The sequence below is a fragment of the Nicotiana tabacum genome, chromosome 17, assembly GCF_000715075.1.
Source record: "Nicotiana tabacum cultivar K326 chromosome 17, ASM71507v2, whole genome shotgun sequence".
Lineage (NCBI taxonomy): Eukaryota > Viridiplantae > Streptophyta > Magnoliopsida > Solanales > Solanaceae > Nicotiana > Nicotiana tabacum.
This window is the reverse complement of record NC_134096.1, coordinates 144,099,006-144,120,638: the sequence shown is the minus strand read 5'-3', so window position 1 is coordinate 144,120,638 and position 21,633 is coordinate 144,099,006. Positions and strand designations below refer to the sequence as shown.

The following is a 21,633-nucleotide window of genomic DNA, read 5'->3' as shown; positions in this document are numbered from 1 at the left end:
GTCTCAAAGAGGATACCTGTCTTATACGGACCCGGCTTCTGTGCCGAGTTTCGCTAAGTCAAATGCACGTGATGCAAATAAAGCGAACCTACTAGGGATATCCGGCATGAGGTATATTCTTCTAGGTTTAAATCCTGATGGAGAAGGTGTCTAGACTGGCTTACTCGAGCGGACAACCCAAGCCGAGGAGCGTCAAGCGTCACCAGTAGTAGAACAACACTGGCTAGCTAACGACTCTCTCGCCTAAGCATGTGTGACTAAATTCTTTACCAGAAGCTGGTAGGCTAACTGGCTTTATCTCAAGACAGAAATTTTGTAATGCTGGTAGGCAAACATAACATAACTAACTATAAGACGACTCAGAGGGGTGCGAGAGAGGATACAATTTATATGTACAGTTCAACAATATCAAAAGAGTATAAAGTGGACAAGTAACAGATTAGGCCCAAATACATCACAATATATACAAAAATTAATAAAGCCAAATAAAGTCAATATACATGCTCGAATTCTTAATGTCCCCAGCAGAGTCGCCAGAGCTGTCACACCCCTTTTTCTACCCGCAAAATAATATTGTGTGGATTAAAGGGTTTTTCCAATTAAAGTGACAAAATTGAGTAGGGATTATTTTATTTACAGAGTCGCCACTTGGAATTGATTTTGTTGGTGTTCCAAGTCACCTTTTATTTGAATCCTTAATCAAAGGAAGATTTGACTCTATTATTATTGGTCTGCGAAAATAAAGTCCGGGTAAGGAATTCTGTTAACCGGGGAGAAGGTATAAGGCATTCCCCGAATCCCGTGGTTCTAGCACGGTCGCTTTTATTGACTAAAATTTGGCTTGAATTATTTTTGGATAAAGTGTGTATTATTTGCCTTAAGTTACTATTGTCTAGTGCTGCTTAATAATTAATAATTTTGGCCTAGGAGCGTGCAAGCACACAAAGTCCTTATTTGATTATATGTATTAAAACAAAGAACGTGTCGGTACACATGGTTTAAATACAATTAATATTGAAAAGTCAAGGAGCGGGAATGCACACATGACTACTTTATTAAAAATAAAATCGACCAAGGACCGTGTATGAACACATGGTCTACATCTCAAACGTGCCTAAAATTGCCTATCGCTTAAATTAATTAAAAAGCGCTTCTTTTTTATTTATTACTTGTTCGACTGAAAAAAAAATATTATTATTAAAAACAATTTTCACTAATGCAAGACATTAAACCTGGGTAAGCTTATGTTAAGCTTTCATGGTATTGGGCCACTTATTTTATTTAACAAAAGACAATTTATTGGATTTAAAGAAAATGCCCATCTTGCTTTCTATTGTCATTGGGCCTACAAATTTTAGCTTAATTGGCCCATGTTGCTTAAGAGACTCGATGACCAAGACAACACAAAATAACAAGTATTCTTCTAAGCCCAAATTGCTTCTTACATTGATGTCCAAACTAAAAATTATTATTTTTTCCATAAAAGAAACTTACATGCTAATTATTATCTTTTATCTTCTTAACCAACTATTTCTTAAGGACTAACATAATATTTCTACTCATCTACACCAATCATGGCACTAATCAAACTACACTCATTAACAACATAAAAACCACGACTAAATATAAAAACTACAAAAAACGGTAATACTTCAATGCTAAAGAGAAGAACTATATTAAGTATAACATTATGTTGACTATAATTCAAAGCATCAAAACATTTGAAGCTAGAAGTCTTTCTTAGATAATTATACATGAACCATGAAAGTAACTCACGGAAAAGAGCCCAAACTAAGCAAACATGGTTAAAAGTGGGGTCTTTTATCTTTTCCTTAAACTAAGTAATCTTAACAGAATGCAATTTCAATCACATATATAAAGAACAAAATGATAATTTAACTAATTTTTAACAGATTTACATGATGATAACACTAATAATCATTCATCTTGAAACAAAATCAGATCTAATATGTTCCATCAACCAAACCGGGATCAAATCCTTCTTATTATCATCAAGAATCTGCAATATAAGAATTTGAAAGTTACCTGGTTTGTGGAATAATAAAATACAGCAGTGCAGCAACAAAAAATTCAGCAACAAATACAGTAGAAACAACAGCAACTCAAGTGTTAAGACAACCCAGAAAACTCAACAAAGATGCTTGAAACTGGTAGCTATCAACTTCACAAATTGCCTAAGGGATCTTTCTATTTTTCTCGAGGTTTTTGCACTCAAATAATCCTCACAAACTCTAAAATTTCAGCTTGTTATATGTATTAAGCTGCTGATTTTTCTCAAAGATATATGTCTTTAAGCAACTCTCCAAGATGTGTCTCAGTATAAGATAGAGTGTGTAATAGAGTGTCCCCCTTTTCAGTGAGTAGGCCTCTACATTCTAAGTGTAAGAGAATCCCTTTTATAGGAGAAAAACAGCCCTTTCAATAGGCAAATAAAGTTAGATTTTTTGGACAGATTTTGCTTCACCAAAAATTTGTCCAAAAGACTACCTTTATGTGCTAAACACTGTTCAAGGTCTGTCCCAAAGGTGAAAGGACAACCTGAAAATCTGTTGTGTCAGAAACAAGGAGAAAAAATATCCTTTCAGCCACCCTACTAGTAAAAGTAGGCTACTATTACCCTATTTTGTGATAAAATAAACTAAACTTCAGATTTTAACCATCAACAACAAACTACTTGCTCAAACAAATCAAACTTGGACAACTATGAACTGACAAAGCATAGACAAGACTAAAAACGTAATTGAACTAAGTATTAAAACCAACTTGATGGGAATGAATTCGATTTGTGCAAACTAATTACTAAACAAACAACTAAATTCACAAACTAATGCTCAAAATAGAACGAGCATCGTTAACAATCGGACGATGACTAACAACAACTAAATAATCGACTAACTAAGTGAACGATTTAACTAATACACTAAATATCATGTTTAAATCAATAACGAATCTAACAAACTACTATACTAAATAGAGATAGCTAATTAAATAAACCTAACTTGAAACTCTAATTAACAAGAAATAACCAAAACAGAAAAATAAATAATAATAAAAAAATCAGAAACTAATCTACTAAAAAAAAATCAGAAATTAATTAAAGAGATGATGATTATACCTAACAAGTATGCTTGAAGCCGTTCGAGCCACGAAAAGACGCCGGAGATGCTAAAAGGCGACTACCCGACTCCATAACGCATGTTTCTTTCGGGTAGATGCTAGAACGAAATGCGTTTCAGCATCTCGCCAAAAGAAACGAGTGTCTTTGAGTCGAAAAATAGCTAAAATGGGGGTTCGGGGTATTTTGGCAGTGGTGAGGCGGTGGAGCCGTGGCAGCGGCGAGGAGCGGGCCGGCGGCAACGGGGATTTTGGGGGTGAAATGGGTAGGAAAAGATAGGTCTCGTGGAGCTCTATCCATTCATGTATGTGTTGTAGGGTGGTGTTGGCCGGAGCTTCAAGAATTTGGACCAAAAAGTGGCGGCTAAAGTTTCTTAGATCTAAAATTCAAGGAGTTTGAGGGTTTTTTTGAAGGAATTGGTTTGGAGATATGGGAAGAGGAGGTTGTGGAGATTATATGGTGTTAATTTGGAGGTGTTTGGAGGTGGTCCGCAGCCGATGGCTGATTTCCGGCGGCGGCGGCAGAGCGGCAGAGAGAAAAGAGAGGAGAGAGAGAGAAGAGAGAAAGAGTTATGGGGGAAATGAGGGAATTTTTCAGATTTTTGAGGCTTTAAATACCTCTTGAGAGATCAAATATGGACCATTAGATCAAGGGGTGATCAATGGGTGAGATTTGATCTTGGGTCACTTAATGAAACGATGTAGTTTTGAGGCAAAACTACGTCGTTCCGGACCCTTTCAAAGGCAGCCCCTTATCTTGCACTTTTGTCCACTTTCTCTTTCAAATTTGGCCCAATTTCTTTCTTAATCCTACTTATTAAACTAAATTTATACAAACAAATAAATTAATTAAGTAACTTATTCAAATGATCAATTAACTAGATTAATTCACCAATTTAATAGTTAGTTAATTCCTAAAATGCACAAATAAAGAAAGAACTATTTTTTTGGTATTTTTATGATAGGAAATATGCAATCAAAGACACAAAAATTGGGAAATATAATTAAAGCAACAAAACACTAATGACTTTAGGAGGTGTTAAAATAGTACAAAAATTAGGTATTCACACAAATGAATGAAAATAATATTGGCAGGAAGATGGATGTAATTTGAATGGTTGGATAAAGACATGTTTAAAATGAATTGTAGTCATGGAGGAGTGTAATAGTTGCATGGAGGAGTGTAATGGTTGCATGGAGAGTGGAAGAGGCTAATGGGAAGTATAATGGCTGAATAGGGTCTCCACAAAGAGTCTTTAAGTTATATTGGAAAGTGGAATAGCTGTATTATAACTCCCTCTATATATTCCTCGTCTGCTAACCCTGCATAAAACAAAACAAACTGAAACTGCTACTACTTCTAAGCATAACCATGGATAGGACTCTGAACAAGAAAGTTGTTGAACAACCACTCCATGGCTCACCCGTTAGTCATAATGTTTTGTACCAAAATCTTAAGCATGACTTTAGGAAGCTGCAGTGTGCGGCTAATGAATTGCTTGAGAGGCTGGTTCGTGACTCAAGCATTGATTACCTAAAAATTGTCATGTTGGAGGAGCATCCGTTAAATTCAATTTACACCATGCTTGATGATTTGACCAGATCATCCGTCCAAAATGGAGCCAGGAGCAATTCCATTATTGTTATCACTAGTGACACTGAATCGGCCTCTAAGACCACCAAGTCTCTCTTTGTTACTGTAACGACTCGATCGATCGGTTTGACCTCTAGCTCATCGTTCGGCAGTTTGAGCCCCTGAGTAGTTTTGCTTCATGTATTATGACTTGTACGCGTAGTCTGAACTGAATTTCGGCAAGTTCGGAGTTGATTCGGATGGAAAAATCTCATTTCGGAAGCTTTACGTTGGAAGAGTTGACTAAGGTTTGACTTTTGAGGAAACGACTTCGAAATCGGGATTTGAAGGTTCCAATAGGTTCGTATGATGATTTTAGACTTAGAACATATTCGGATTGAGTATCGGGTGGTCCGGAAGCATTTCGGCACTTATTATGGAAAGTTGGCATTTTGAAAGTTTAAGAATTTCTAAAGTTTGATTTGAGGTGAATTTTGGTGTTATCGATGTCCATTTGGGGTTTCGAGCCTTTGAATAGATTTGTATCATGATTTATTACTTGTGTGTAAAGTTTGGCATCAATCCGGATTGTTTAAGTATGAATCGGATGCGTTGTCGAAGTTTGAATGTTAGAAAGTTTAAATAAAGGTTCTGATTGTCGATTCGTAGTTTCGATGTTGTTTGGTGTGATTTGAGGCATCGATCAGGTCTTTGTCATATGTTTGGGACTGGTTGGTGTAATTGGACGGGGTCCTGGGGACCTCGGGTGTGTTTCTGGATGGTTTCGAACCAAGTTTGGGCGATTTGCAGTTGTTGGTGCTGGTGTCTAGTTTTGTTCTTCGCGAATGCGAAGGGTTTCACGCATTCGCGAAGAAGGATTTTGGACTGCTGGATTTTTGTTCTTCGCGAACGCGACATAGGGGCCACGAATGCGGAAGAGAACCTGAGTCAGCCTGTGCAAACGCGATGTGGAGGTCGCAAACGCAAAGGAAGAAGGGGAGTTGGGGGCATGGAGGTGTTAAGCCTTCGCGAACGCGGCTGTGTGACCGCGAACGTGAAGCATTAGGACCCGGAGGCATCGCGAACGCGGCATAGGCATCGTGAATGTGGCGTAGGCATCGTGAACGCGACATAGGCATCGTGAACGCGGCGTAGTTAACGGGAGCGCGAAGAGGAATTTTGGAAGCAGTGACTTTAAGTCTTCACGATTGCGAAGATGCTCCCGTGATCGTGTAGAATAACGGACCTGGGCATACTTGGTTTTATATGGGATTTGGTCATTTTCTTTCATTTTCACTAGGTTGGAGCGATTTTTGGAGAGCTTCAAGGGGATATTTTCATCATCTATTGCAAGGTAAGTAATTCTCGCATATTGTTAGCTAACTACATGGATTCTACAAAGATTTAAACATGAAAATTAGTAGAAATTGTGAGATTTTGAAAGAAACCTAGAAATTGGTATTTTTGGATTTTTACCATGAAATTGGACATGGAATTAGCAATAAATCATATATTTGAGTTCGTGGAATTATGGGTAAAGTTTATCTTCAAATATGTTTGGAATCCGGGCATGTGGGCTCGAGGGTTGACTTTATTAACTTTTTGAGCGGAGTTGGAAATTGTTATCAGTTGATTAATTATAAGCATTGGAGTATATTTTGATTGATTTGCACATTGTTTGACTAATTTCGGATCGTTTGGCTTTGAATGGAAGAGTTAGAGAGGCATTAGAGCCCGGTTATGGAACTTCGGAGCAAGGTAAGTCTCATGTCTAACCTTGTGAGGGGGAAACTACCCCCTAGGTGATGTAATTGTTATGTGCTACTAATTGTGGGTGCTACGTGCGCACAAGGTGACGAGAGTCCGTACGTAACTAAAGCATGTTTATGTCCGGGTATACTTAGGACTTTATCATGTAACATTTAAATTATTTGAACTCATTCTGCTAGCTTAATTAATTGAATTTATAATTGAAATTTATTTACTAATATACGTATATATTAGGCCAAGCCTTATCACCTTCAGTTGTTGGCAAGTTATTTGAGAAACGGGAAAGGTTATACTTGGTGCTCATGTACGGTATTGTAAGCACGTGTATCTTAATTCGGTAATTTCCTTCCTTTCTTGTGGAGCGGGCCGAATGCCTCGACAGTATAATAGATGTATCTATGGTTCGTGCCACTCGACCCTCAGCAGTGTACACATTATTCTGATTTTGCCGAATGACCTCGGCATAATCGTGCGTTATTTCGCTGGCAGTTCGAATATTCGCGAGGTTATCCTTCCACTGATACCTGGCATTCTATATAGTATTTCTTATCCGTTTGTGACACGACCCAAAATCCAACTAGCCGTGATGGTACCTAACCTCACCCGCTAGGTAAGCCAAATAGCAACAATCCAATTCAATTAATATTTAACTGACTCTAATACACTCCCCAAGGACTGGTAGTACAAATCATGAGCTTCTAAGATAAGAATTTACAAGGCTGACGTGAAATAAAAATAGATCATATGTTTGAAATATACATGAAAAGATTAAATATTCTAAAGCTACCATGAACAAGATGCAGTTGTGACTGGATTGCAGGTACATATTCAATGATAGCTCCCGCCATACACAACAACATCAGCATCAAAAATCTGCACACAAGGTGCAGAAGTATAGTATGAGTACAACCGACCCCATGTACTCAATAAGTAACAAACCTAACTTATATTGAAAGTAGTGACGAGCTTGTACCAAGGTCATACTCTACACAAATAACCAATAACATCTCATAACAATACAATTTAAAACAGCATAAGTAATAATTAAGTATTGAATCTGTGATTTTTCTCAAAAACTTTAACGACAGATAAGAAATTTCATTATCAGATGGCATGAGGAAAAAACTTCTCTATGCCTAAATATCAAGTATGCATGTCAAATACAAAGCAACACAGTGATGAACTCATGTACACACTCTCTCAGAGTACTCGGTATCACTGTCTCGCTTATCCACTCATCACGCTCAATATTCAACACACTTAGTCACTCGGCATTGTACAGGGCAGATCCAACCCAAGTATAAATAACAACTCTCGCACAGTCACTCATTACTGTATATGGCCAATCCAGCCCAGGGAAGATCCATTCCAAATATATACATAATAACTTACATTCATTCATTCAGTATTGTATAAGGCCAATCTAACCCAGGGGAAGATCCATCCCCAAATATAAATAATTCGAACAAGATCCATGTCCAGGGAAGATCCATCCCTCAATATAACTCATCGGGCAAGATCCATGCCCAGGAAGATCCATCCCTCAATATATATATATATATATATATATATATATATATATATATATATATCAATTGCGCTCACTGTTGGGGGTGTGCAGACTCCGTAGGGGCTCCTTTAGCCCAAGCGCTATAATGAGCCAGATCCAGGCATAAGTAAATAAAACTTTTTGCGACGTGCAGCCCGATCCCATAATAATAACCTCACAATCAGGCCCTCTGCCTCACCCATTCACCATTCTCTCTAGTCTCTTGGGCTCACAATGTCATGAAACTAGCCCAAAATGATGATATGGTGTATCAATAAATAATAACAGAGACTGAGATATGCTATTCAATGAAGGAAATAATTCAACAGCAATATGACCTTTGTGGGTCTCAATAATAGTGGCATATAGCCTCAGCATGATTTTTAACATAATTCTTTGCTCAATTTCTTTAACACATAAAACCACACGAGTAATGCCAAGATTATTTGACTACACAATTCCACGGAACCAATTACGTCAAAAATTTTACGGTGCACGCCCACACGCCCGTCACCTACCATGTGTATCACCTCCAAACAATTCACATAACATGTATAATCAGGGTTCATACCCTCAGCTCCAAGTATAGAAATGTTAGTTACCTCGAACAAGCCGAATCCAATGCCGAGCAAGAAAAGCAATACTCCAGAAATTCCATTCTGCGCGTATCAACCTCCATACGCCTTCCTATCTCCTCAACTCAAGCCAAACGATTTGTATCTATTCAAACAACGTGCAAATTAATCACAATTTACTCCAATGCTTATAATTTAACAATTTATAAAAATTCTCAACTCCGCTCGAAAATTCGGTAGTGGGGCCCATATCTCAGAATCCGACAAAACTCATAAAATCCGACAACTCATTCAATTATGAGTCCAACCATACTAGTTTCACTCAAATCCGACTCCGAATCGACATTCAAATCCCAAAAATTCATTTTATGAAATTTTTACAATTTTCCCCAAATTTCTATCTCAAAATACTAATTAAATGATGAAAATCAAATCCGAGTTAGAATTACTTACCCTGATAAGAGTGGGTTTGTAATGACCTGGCCGGTCGTTTTGAGTATTATAACTCCATTCCCCCATTTACTGCTCAATTTATGTTTTATAGTTATTTTATGACTTACTGGGGTAGTTGATTCGGGTCCGGAAGGAATTCGGAATGAAATGAGACACTTAGTCTCATAATTAAAAATTTTAAGTTAGAAAAATGGACCGGATATGGACCTATATGTAAACGACCTCGAATTTGAATTTTGATGATTCCAATAGCTCCGTAAGGTGATTTTGGACTGTCACGACCCGGAATTCACTAGTCATGATGACACCTAACCCAACCCGTTAGGTAATCCAATTAACGATTTCCCATTTTCAATTAGTTTAATAACACAATTTAATAAAGGAGTTATCTAAGTCTTATATAACCCCAAGGACTGGTACAAATTATGAGCTTCTAAGAATAGAATTTATAAGCTGATATGAAGTAAATACATCTTCTGTTTGAAAAGTACATAAAACGAGTTTTTATAAATCTAGGGCTACCATGAACAAGAGGCAGCTACAACAGGAACACAGGTACATCTTCAATCCTCGCAACCATATAACACAGCTACAACAACAACCAATATCTGCACGCAATGTGCAGAAGTAAAGTATCAGTACAACCGACCCCATGTACTGAGTAAGTATCTTGTCTAACCTCGTCGAAGTAGTGACGAGGCTTTGGTTAAAATATGCTCATTGATAAAACTTGTAATGTAACTAACAATAAAACTATACTATAGTACAACAGAGTAGAGCACACGAAACGATTATACAAAGCAATAACGGAGTACTAAAAGAAAACACAATTCAACAGGTATCAAAATCTCACCCAATCCTTTCTTGAGAGCGAAAGCCAATAAATCACAACAATCACATCAAAACTTTCATAATGTGAGAAATATACCCAAGACATCAAATTCAATGGCACGACAACACCCTTTGTGCATTTATCTCATTCTTACCAATTATGCGTAAAGCAGTACAAGGCAATTGACAGAAATGTCGATAACAGAAGTGACAGAGTGGGAAATACGCAAATAACTATGGAGAACGAGAGTGTACATGAGAACATCAATAACAGACTGAACAGAAAGCATATAGGTAATGACAATGATTAGGAAAAAGGAATGTAATTTTGACTAACTAGCAAGGTGAAGGCATGAAGACAAATATGACAAATAAGGAAGCGGACACATGATCTTTATAAGTTAGCAAATAGGGACATGAACGACTAGTATGGAATAAGACCTACACTTAAGTGCAACAAAACAGATGGCATGGATGAAATCCTAACAGCAGGAAATAGGCATGATATTAGCAAGTTTAGGCAAATAGAAGGCATGATAGCATGACAACAATGTGATAGAGGATAAAGACAGAACAATAACGACATATCACATAAGAACCATGAACACAATAATAACAACTCTAGGTAAAGACATGAAGGTATCTGCAAGAAACAAATATCACAATATAATGCATGTCTCTCGTCCTCACTTTCACGGAAACACCCTTCGTGCCATGAACTCACCATAACATGAAAGCGTAATAATATAAATATAATGGCACAACATCACCCTTTGTGCTTTTACTCACATAATATGGCACGACATCACCCTTCGTGCTTTTACTCACAATTATATGGCATGGCATCACCCTTCGTGCTTTTACTCTCAATAATATGGCACGGCATCACCCTTCATGCCTTTACTCTCAATAATATGGCACGGCATCACCCTTCGTGCTTTTACTCTCAATAATATGGTACGGCATCACCCTTCGTGCTTTAACTCTCAAATAATATGGTACGGCATCACCCTTCGTGCTTTACACTCTCCCTCACATGATAATGCATAGACAAAGGCACGGCATCACCCTTCTTGCTTTACACTCTTCCTTACCAAGCATATGTATATCAATGACAAACAAGGCGGGAAGCATAAATAATATCAAAGGGAGTGTTTAAACGAATATTTCAAATGAATCCCAATCACAACTTTCCAAGCCAATAATTGTTCAATAAACCCACAAGAACCTTTTTATTCAACTATTCCAACAAATTTCACAAATGATCTACAACACAAGTATAGAATCTAGTATCTCAAGAATATCGGCCGTAGCAACGTATTAATGATTATGCAAATTGATGACCGAATTAAACACCAATGTATTCTCAGAATTTCCATCAAATTTGATCAAGTTATAATAAGCTCTTAGTTTCTAACATTTAATACTATGTTCTTAGTATCTAGGAGCTAAGTAAGGCATGAGGCAAGAAGATCACGTGATTCTACCAGACACAGTTTATAACATATTTTACCCCCGAGCATGGTTACCATGGCACATGCATATATGTTCGTCACCTCATATATGTATCACCCCCGCATGTAGCAAACAATGTCAAATAGTAGGAAAAATTCCCTCAACAAAGTTAGGCAAAACACTTACCTCAAAGAAGGCAAACCGATACTCAAAATGAACTTCTCGGGTGATATGACCTCCGGGCGGCTCAAATCTAATCAAAATAACTTCAAAGTACAAATAAAACTCGTAAGAGACTATTCCGGATCATAAAGTCTCAATCTTTAACAAAGTCTAAAAATTGACCCAAAAGTCGACCCCAGGGTCCCCACCTCGGAACCCGACAAATTTCACAAAATATGGCCACCCATTCAAGTACGAGTCCAACCATACTACTTTCACTCAAATCCGACTCCAAATCGATGTTAAAAACTCAAAATTTCATATTCTAAACTTAAGGCCAAAACCTCCAATTTCCTCTATAAAATTCATAATCCAATTATCAAAAACGAGGGTAGATTCGTGATATAAGATAAAAAATAAGTAGAGAACACTTACCCTAGTCAACAAGATGAAAATTGCTCCAAAATCGCCTTAATCCGGTCTTGGAAATGTTAAAATGAAGTCAAAATTGCGATTTTTAAAAGAACATTGCACAGGTCTTTTATGCATCGCGAACGCGGAAGAACTATCGTGTTCACGAAGAAGAAAACAAAAGCTGCCCAGAATACCCTTCGTGAACGTGAGAAACGGGACGCGAACGCGATGAACAAGGGACAGGACTTACGCGAACGCGTAAGAGACACGCAAACACGAAGAGGAAAATGATCACCAGTGCCCGGGGCCTGGTTTGCACTTCGCGAATGCGACATATGGAATGCGAATGCGAAGAAGGAGGTGGCAGAACTTTGCGAACACGAGAGGGTAGCTGCGAACGTGAAGAGGAAATATTCCACCCTCCAAAATAACACTACGCGAACGCGAGTGGAAGGACGTGAACACGATGAAGGAAAACCATATGACAGATTCAGTAGTTCAAAATAGGAGGAAAATGTCCAGTAGCCCACCTGGAACACACCCAAGGCCCCCGGGACCCCGTCCAAACATACCAACAAGTACCATAACATAATACGTACCTACTCGAGGCCTCAAAACACAAAAAAAAAAATTAGAACGACGAATCACACCTCAATTTGAATTCAATGAACTTGAAACTTCAAACTTCCATAACCGATGCCGAAACCTATCAAATCATGTCTGATTGACCTCAAATTTTGCACATAAGTCACATTTGACATTACGGACCTGCTACAACTTCTGAAATTGGATTTCAACCCCGATATCAAAAAGTCCACTTCCGGTCAAACTTATCAAAAACCTTTAAATTTCTAACTTTTTCCAAACGACTCCAAAATGACCTACGGACCTCCAAATCCATTTTTGGACGCGCTCCCAATACCAGAATCATCATACAGAGCTATTCTTAGACTCAGAATCCCAAACAGACATCGATAACATTGAAATGCACTTCAGCCCAAATATGATGAATTTCATCCAAAAATGCTAACTTCCACAATAGGCGCCAAAATGCTCCCGGGTTATCCAAAACCCAATCTAAACATACGCCCAAGTCCGAAATCATCATACGAATGTGCTGGAACCTTCAAATCTCAATTCCGAGATCGTTTACCCAAAAACCCAACCTTAGTCAATTCTTCCAACTTAGAGCTTGAATCTTGAAGTTCATCCTTCCAAATCGATTCCGGATAACTTGAAAACCAACACCGACGATTTACACAAGTCATAACACATCATGCGGAGATGCTCGAGCTCTCAAAACTCCGAGCAAAGTGCAGATTCTCAAAATGACCTATCTGGTCGTTGCATGGACTTAGGAGCGTGTTCGAAAACTTATTTGAAGGTCCATAGTGGAATTAGGCTTGAAATGCCGAAAGTTAAATTTTTGGGAAGTTTGACCGGGGGTTGACTTTTTGATATCGGGGTCGGAATCCGATTCTGAAAATTTGTCAAATCAATTAAAACAATGCTTAAAACATGAATTACACCCCAATTCAAGCCTATTGAACTTGTCAAATCACGTCTGTTTGACCTTAAATTTTGCATACAAGTCATAAATTACACAACGGACTGACTTGAGAGAATTAGGAACCTTAGATTATTTGCTAAGTGAAATTCATGTGAGCCGCTTATATGTGAGGTGACGAGTACTTATGCGCCGCCAATTTACCTGTTTTTCCATGTTTCTTCTGTTTTCTTATATTGTCTCTTCCTATGCCTAATTGCTACATGTTTATACTAGTGTTGTTAAATTCATCGTCATTATCATGTTTACGGATTTTCTGTTGGTAATCGAGTATTTATTTAAAAGTTGAGATTTATATTGTGGAAACCAAATGTTGAAGTAAGGTTTGTACTTGTTATTCTATCTCCCTGTTGTTATTTATGCATTGCATTATGGTAAGTGAGAGTGTTAATGCACGAAGGGTGATGTCGTTCCATATTGTGAGTGTTAATGCACGAAGGGTGATGTCGTGCCATATTGTGAGTGTAAAAGCACGAAGGGTGATGCCGTGCCATGATATGAGAGTTAATGCACGAAGGGTGATGCCGTGTCGTGATATGAGTGTTAATGCACGAAGGGTGATGCCATGCCATTTCTATTTATTTTATGGGGAGATTGAGAGTAAAAGCACGAAGGGTGATGCCGTGCATTTTTCCTTACTATATTCACTATTCCTGTTGTTTCATGGTATATTGACTGCTCCGGTGATCATTCTGTTGTAGTTCTTTATCTTGTATTCCCCTCAGTATGTTCCCCTCTCGACATTTCATGTTTATTTCTTCATTTTTGTTATTTGTATATACACTGTTAAATTGTACAGGTTGATTTGTAGGTGCTTTGCCTTAGCCTCGTCACTACTTCGTCAAGGTTAGGCTCGACATATACTAGTATATGGGGTCGGTTGTACTGATACTGCACTCTACACTTTCTGTGCAGATTTTGATACCGCCTCAGGTTGATCGAGATTTTGCTATTGGTCCGCTGTCCGGAGACTCAAGGTAGATCTGTCGGCGTTCACAGACCTTGAAGTCCCCGTCTATATTTACTGTTTTACTGTTTCTTTCATTCAAACAATTGTATTTCTTTCAGACTATTACTCATAGTAAATTCTAGAATGCTCATGAATTGTGACTCCAGATCTGGGTGGTAGTAATTAATACAGTTTTATGATATTCTGCACTTATTATATTTTATCTTAGTTAATTATTGATAATTACTGAATGGGAATAAGGAATTGGTTTAATGATTCTCTAACATTGGCTTGCCTAGTAAGTGAATCATTAGGCGCCATCATGGTCCTGTTGGTGGGAAATTTCGGGTCGTGACAAGTTGGTATCAGAGCACTAGGTTGCCTAGGTCTCACGATTCACGAGCAAGCTTAGTAGAGTCTGGAGGATCGGTACGGAGACGTCTGTGCTTATCTTCCAGAGGCTATGAAGTTTAGGAACAAGTTTTACTTCCATTCTTCTCTGTCGTGTGATTTTTCTTTCTCAATGCTGATTGAACTCTTCTACTCTTATTCTCTCGCAGATGGCGAGAACACGTACCGCTTCCTTAGCTGAGCAGCAGCCAGAGCCTCCAGAGCCTCTAGTGGCAGTTCCTACGCGGGGCAGAGGTCGAGGTCGAGGCCAAGGCCGTGCCAGAGGCCGGGGCAGGGCTCAGCCTAGAGCACGAGCAACAGCCCCAACAGTGGAGCCTCAGATAGATATTGATGAGGAGATTCCAACTTAGACTATTCCTTCCGGACCAGCTCAGGTTCCGGAGGGGTTCATTGCTACCCCAGTACTTCAGGACGCTTTGGTCCGTTTGGTGGGCCTTATGGAGAGTGTGGCCTAGACTGGTGCATTTCCCATGGCACCAATAGTCTCTCAGGCTAGAGGAGGAGCCCAGACTCCCACCACTCCCACTCCAGAGCAGATAGCTCCCCAGTGGCAGGCTCCAGCAGCTCAGCCAGTCGGATTAGTTTAGCCGATTATTGCGGCACAGGTCGAAGATGGGGCAGCTATGTCTTCTTGGGCTTTGTAGAGATTGGACAGGTTTACCAAGCTCTTTCCTGTTCACTTCAGTGGTGCTCCTTCAGAGGACCCCCAGGAATATCTTGATATCTATCACGAGGTTCTACGAAATATGGGTATAGTGGAGACCAATGGGGTCGATTTTGCTGCATTTTAGATGACTAGTTCCGCCAAGAAGTGATAGAGGGATTACTTGTTGTCCAGACCAGCTGGGTCGCCTGCTCTTACTTAGGACCAGTTCTTCTCAGCTCTTCATAGAGACGTTTCTGCCTATCACATTGAGAGAGGAGCGTCGCCGCCAGTTTGAGCGTCTCCAGCAGGGCGGTATGACCGTTGATCAGTATGAGACCCATTTTGTGGATTTGTCCCGTCATGCTATTATTCTGTTTCCCATCGAGAGAGAGAGAGGGTGAGGAGGTTTTGCTCAGCCTATCAGATTGCAGATGGCTAAGGAGATTGGGAGTGAGATTTCTTTTCAGGCGGTTGCTAATGTCGCCAGACGAGTCGAAATGGTTCTTACTCAGGGAGGTCAGGGGTCTGACAAGATTTATTATTCCGAACAGCCAGCCTACAGTGCACCACCAGCACCTATTTGTGCACTTCCAATCCAGAGTTATCAGGGTGGTTCTTCAGGGCGATAAGGTGAGTTTCAGGGTCAGCAGTCACAACAGCCGAGGTTATGTTATACTTGTGGTGATCCGAGGCACATTGCTAGATTTTGTCCTCGGGCAATGGACAGCTCACAACATCAGAGTTCTCGTGCCATGGTTCAGGCACCAGTTGCTGCACCACCTGCTCAGCTAGCTAGAGGCAGGGGTCAGGCAGCCAAAGGTAGAGGCCAGACTGTTAGAGGTGGAGGTCAGGCCGTTAGAGGTGGTGACCATCCAGTTAGAGGTCGTCCCAGGGACTTAGTTCAGAGTGGTGGGGCCCAGCCCCGATGTTATGCTTTCCTAGCCAGACCTGAGGCTGAGTCATCTGACGCTGTTATCACAGGTACTATTTCAGGTTTTAGTAGAGATGCTTCAGTTCTATTTTATCCCGGGTCTACTTACTCCTATGTGTCATCCTAATTTGCTTCATATTTGGTTATGCCCCGCAATTCCTTGAGTGCTCCTGTGTATGTGTCCACACTAGTGGGGGATGCTATTGTTGTAGATTGTGTTTATCGTTTGTGTGTGGTCAGCATTGGGAGTCTTGAGACTCGTGTAGATCTTCTACTTCTCGATATAGTTAATTTGGATGTCATACTGGGTATGGATTGGCTATCACCTTATCATTCTATATTAGATTGTCACGCCAAAATAGTGACCTTAGCCTTGCAGGGATTGCCTCGATTAGAGTGGAAAGGGACTCTTGGCCATTCTACCAGCAGGGTTATCTCTTATTTGAAGGCTCATCATATGGTCGAGAAGGGGTGTCTAGCTTATTTGGCTTATGTCCGCGATTCTAGTGCAGAGGTTCCTTCTATGGATTAGGTGCCGGTTGTTCGTGAGTTTCCAATGGTGTTTCCTGCAGACCTGCCGGGGATGCCACCCGACAGGGATATTGATTTCTGCATTGATTTGGCTCCGGGCACTCAGCCCATTTCCATTCTGTCATACCACATGGCCCCGCCAGAGTTGAAAGAATTGAAGGAGCAGTTGCAAGATATGCTTGATAAGGGCTTCATTAGACCTAGTGTCTCGCCCTGGGCTGCACTTGTGTTGTTTGTGAAGAAGAAAGATGGATCGATGAGGATGTGTATAGATTATCGACAGTTGAACAAAGTCACCATCAAGAACAAGTATCCATTGCCGAGGATTGATGATTTATTTGATCAGCTTCAGGGTGCTAAGGTGTTTTCAAAGATTGATTTGAGATTTGGATACCATCAGTTGAGGATTAGGGCATCCGATGTTCCTAAGACAACTTTTCGGACTCGGTATGGGCATTATGAATTTCTAGTAATGTCATTTGGGCTGACAAATTCCCCAGCAACATTCATGGATTTGACGAACCGGGTGTTCAAACCCTACTTGAATTCCTTTGTGGTTGTGTTTATTGATGATATCTTGATCTACTCCCACAGTCGAGAGGAGCATGAGCAGCATCTTCGGATCATTCTTCGGACTCTGAAAGATAGCCAGTTATATGCTAAGTTCTCAAAATACGAGTTTTGGTTGAGTTTAGTTGCTTTCTTGGGTCACGTTTTATCATCAGAGGGTATTCAGGTGGATCCTAAGAAGATTGAGGCAGTTCAAAACCGGCCTAGACCCACATCATCTATAGAGATCCATAGTTTCTTGGGTTTTGCGATCTATTACCGTCGATTTGTGGAGGGGTTTTCATCCATAGCAGTCCCATTGACCAGATTGACCTAGAAGGGTGCCCCGTTCAGGTGGTCAGACGAGTGTGAAGCGAGCTTTTAGAAGCTCAAGACTACTTGGACTACGACACCAGTATTGGTGTTACCCACAGGTTCAGGATCTTATACAGTATATTGTGACCCATCTCATATTGTTCTAGGTGCGGTATTGATGTAGGGTGGCAAGGTTATTGTATATGCTTCGCGGCAGTGGAAGGTTCACGAGAAGAATTACCCTGTTCATGATCTAGAGCTGGCAGCCATTGTTCACGCGCTGAAGATTTGGAGGCACTATCTTTACGGCGTGCCATGTGAGGTATTCACTGATCATCGGAGCTTGCAGTATTTGTTCAAGCAGAAGGAACTCAATTTGAGGCAGAGGAGGTGGCTGGAGCTATTGAAAGACTATGATATCACCATATTGTATCATCCCGGGAAGGCCAATCTGGTGGCCGATGCTTTGAGTAATAGGTCAGTCAGTATGGGTAGCCTTGCATATATTCCAGTTGGTGAGAGACCGCTTACATTGGATGTTCAGGCCTTGGCCAACCAGTTCGTGAGGTTGGATATTTCTGAGCCCAGCCGTGTTCTAGCTTGTACAGTTGCTCGGTCTTCTTTGTTTGAGCGCATCAGAGATCAGCAGGATGACGATCCTTGTTTACTTATCCTTAGAGTCACAGTGCGGCATGGTGGTTCCAAGCAGATTACTGTTGGAGATGACGGCGTTTTGAGGATACAGGGTCGTATTTGTGTGCCTAATGTGGATGGACTTCGTGAGTTGATTCTTGAGGAGTCCCACAGTTCCCGACATTCTATTCATTCGGGCGCCGCCAAGATGTATCAGGATTTGAGGCAGCATTATTGGTGGAGGCGAATGAAGAAGGACATAGTTGCCTATGTAGCTCGATGCCTAAATTGCCAGCAGGTAAAGTGTGTTAGAGACTTGGTGGTTTACTTCAGAGGTTAGAGATTCCTGAGTGGAAGTGGGAGTGTATCACTATGGATTTTATTGATGGACTCCCACGGACTCAGAGGAAGTTCGATGCAGTTTGGGTCATTGTGGACAGGCTGACTAAGTCAGCACATTTCATTCTTGTGGCAGTTACCTATTTCTCGGAGCGGTTGGCAGAGATTTACATTCGTGCGATTGTCCGTCTTCACGGTGTGCCCATGTCTATCATTTCTGATCGAGGTACGTAGTTTACCTCGTACTTTTAAAGGGCATTTCAGTGTGAGTTGGGTACGCGGGTTGAGTTAAGCACAACATTTCATCCTCAGACGGACGGGCAGTCCGAGCGTACTATTTAGATCTTGGAGGATATGCTCTGCGCTTGTGTTATAGACTTTGGAGGATCATGGGATCAGTTCTTTCCCCTTGCAGAGTTCGCCTACAACAACAGCTACCAGTCGATCATTCAGATGGCTCCCTATGAGGCATTATATGGTAGGCAGTGTCGGTCGCCAGTTGGGTGGTTCGAGCCGGGAGAGGCTCATTTGTTGGGTACAGACTTAGTACAGGATGCCTTGGATAAGGTCAAAATTATTCAGGATCGACTTCGCACAGCTCAGTCCAGGCAAAAGAGTTATGCTGACCGTAGAGTTCGTGATCTTGCATTCATGGTCGGAGAGAGAGTGTTACTTCGGGTATTACCCATGAAGGGTGTAATGAGGTTCGGAAAGAAGGGCAAGTTGAGCCCTAGGTATATAGGACCTTTTGAGATTCTGGAGAGAGTAAGAGAGGTGGCTTACAGGCTTGCATTGCCACCTAGTTTAGCAGCTGTTCATCCGGTATGCCACGTGTCCATGCTTCGAAAGTATCACGGAGATTTGTCTCATGTGTTAGATTTTAGCTCTGTCCAGTTGGATAAGGATTTGACTTACGAGGAGGAGCCGGTGGCTATTTTAGCCCGGCAAGTTCGCCAGTTGAGATCAAAGAGTTACCCTTTAGTTCGAGTGCAGTAGAGAGGTCAGCCTATTGAGGCAACTACTTGGGAGTCCGAGTCAGATATGCGGAGTAGATATCCCCACCTTTTCACAAGCCCAGGTACTTTTCTATGTCCGTTCAAGGACGAATGGTTGTTTTAGAGGTGGAGAATGTGATGACCCAAAAGGTCATCTTATATTTTAGAACTCGAATATGTTCTCTTAAGCCTTAAAAATCTCATTTTTACCCTCCTCGATTTGCGTGCGCAGTCCGGGCATGTTTTCGGAAAGCTTTTATGTTGAAAATTGATGAAAATAAGAATTTAAGACTTAAAAGTTAATTTTAGTTGACTTCGGTCAACTCTTTTGGTAAATGGGCCCGAATTTGTGTTTTGACGGTCCCGGTGGGTCCGTATCGAATTATGGGACATGGGCGTATGCCCGAAATCGAATTCGGAGGTCCCTAGCTTAAGTTATGAATTTTTGAAAAAATTAAAAGTCTGAAAATTATTTGTTTTTAAGAATTGATTGATGTTTGGCATTGTTAGTACCTGGTCCGTATTTTGGTTCAGGAACCTGGTACAGGTTCATTATGATATTTAAGACTTGTCTGTGAAATTTGGTGAGAAATGGAGTTGATTTGACGTGATTCGGACGTCCAGCTGAGAAAATAGAAATTTTAAAGTGTTCTTGAGAATTTCATTTGATTTGGTGCTAAATTCGGAGTTCTACGTGTTATTTTGGCGATTTGATCATGCGAGCATGTCCGTATGATATTTTTAGACTTGTGTGCATGTTTGGTTTGGAGCCCCGAGGGCTTGGGTGAGTTTCAGATAGGCTACGGGATGTTTCGAACATAGAATTTTTGTTGTTTGCTATTGCTGGTGCACATGTATTTTGTGCTTCGCGATCACGAAGCAACTCTCGCAATTGCGAAGTGTAAACTAGGCTGGGAGGTAATTTATTCTTCGCGAACGCGAAGCATTGGGGGTGGTACTCTTCGCGAACACGATCAGTCTCCCGCGAACGTGATAAGTTAAGGGACCTGGGGGAGGGGGTCATGTTCTTCTATGCGAACACGTCCACTGGGCCACGAACGCGAAGGCTTGGGGGGAGCCGCCTTACGCGAACGCGAATGCCTTAGGCTGCTATGTATCGCGATCGCGACAGGCCTCTCGCGAACGCGATGAAGGCATGTCCAGTGTTTTAAAACAGACTTCAAAATGGTATTTGTTCAAAATTTCATATTTTCTTCCGTAGAACTCGACCTAGGGCGATTCATGAAGAAGGATTTCGACACCCAATCATAGGTTTGCACTTTCTAACTTGTTTTCTTCAATTTCCATCATCATTTATTGAATTCCTAGTCTTTAATCTTGTTCTTTAAGGGTAGAAATTAGGGATTTTGGGGGAATTGGGAATTTTACAAATTTGGGGATTTAGACCTCGATTTGAGGTCGGATTCCAAACTAATTACATACTCGGGCTCGGGGGTGAATGGGTAAATGAATTTTGGTCCAAACCTCGGGTTTTGACCAAGCAGGCCCGGGGTTGATTATTTTGACTTTGTGGAGGAAAATTTGGGAAATTTAATTTATGCAATATAATTTATTTCTTTAGCAATATTTGATATTATTGAGTCATTTTTGAATAGATACGAGTGGTTTGGAGGTGAATTCCAAAGGAAAAGCTGTGATTGAGAATTAAGCGGCCTTCGAAGTGAGGTAAGTGTTGTGTCTAACCCTAACTTGAGGGAATTAGGAACCTTAGATTATTATCTAAGTGAAATTCATGTGAGCGGCGTATATGTGAGGTGACTAGTACTTATGCACCGCCAATTTACCTGTTTTCCATGTTTCTTCCATTTTCTTATATTGTCTCTTCCTAT

The 21,633-nt window shown here is 40.5% G+C and overlaps 1 pseudogene; it reads left to right on the top strand.

Annotated features, from left to right (window-relative positions):
- Positions 1 to 4,507: 4,507 nt before the first annotated feature.
- The window catches only part of LOC142172153 (putative Peroxidase 48), a 122,146-nt pseudogene continuing 105,020 nt past the window's right edge, over positions 4,508 to 21,633 (top strand).